At 33.7% G+C, this 811-nt stretch overlaps 1 protein-coding gene across 1 annotated transcript in view; it reads left to right on the top strand.

The window, feature by feature from the left end:
* The window catches only part of LOC119585619 (multiple epidermal growth factor-like domains protein 6), a 170724-nt gene that overhangs the window by 124436 nt on the left and 45477 nt on the right, over nt 1-811 (top strand). The window lies entirely within an intron of this gene.

Raw genomic sequence — 811 nt, 5'->3', positions numbered from 1 at the left:
CGCGTATGCTTGCATGAATTATATACTGTTTATATGTATTGATTAATTTAAATGTTTATACATAAAATGCGTTGCACACATATATGTTGCATATGCATATAACAGCACAAACACATCCGCATACTTTTAATCTACATTCTTTCTTTTCTTTGATTACTTTTTTGGAGGGTTGATTATCCTTACATGTGTATGTCATTATGTTACCCTGTGGATTATGTTGATTTTTTATTATGTTTAAATCATACTTTCATTTATAAAACTTTTTCTAACCTTAGCCACACGACTTCCATGACAAGCATCCTGTGACAAGTCTTTGGCATGTGCTATCATTTATGTTAACAAAACGTGCTTGTCCAAATTATGAATGAATATTATTCTTTCTTTTCTTTTGCGATAAACATACCATATCTCTTGCACTTTGTTTAGCTTATATGTCCTTAGTTTAATTACGCTCATTATGCTATGAAGCCAAAGTCTTTATAAGGGATCCGGACGCCCATTCATGATGTTCGTTTGCATGTTGCGTTCTTTTGAAAGCCACGTTCGGTGTCACAGGCTAGTGATTTATGATTTATTTGCACATGAATATGCAGGTGTGGGTGGATATATCATTCCTGAAGTGTTTGTGTTAGTAGATTTGAATATGTGCTTATACAGTTTATTTTCGTGTTTACTCAATTTATGTGTGGTTGTCTGTGTGTAAGTGTACTGATCAGATAAACAAATTTACATGTATATAAACACACACAATGCCACCTACACCTTCCTTTTTATGTGACCGCCCGTATGGAGTTTAACCGAGATTGTATGT

The sequence above is a fragment of the Penaeus monodon genome, chromosome 20 (assembly GCF_015228065.2).
Source record: "Penaeus monodon isolate SGIC_2016 chromosome 20, NSTDA_Pmon_1, whole genome shotgun sequence".
In the NCBI taxonomy this organism is placed as follows: Eukaryota; Metazoa; Arthropoda; class Malacostraca; order Decapoda; family Penaeidae; genus Penaeus; species Penaeus monodon.
The sequence above is the reverse complement of the archived record's forward strand: the minus strand, read 5'-3'. Positions and strand labels throughout refer to the sequence as shown.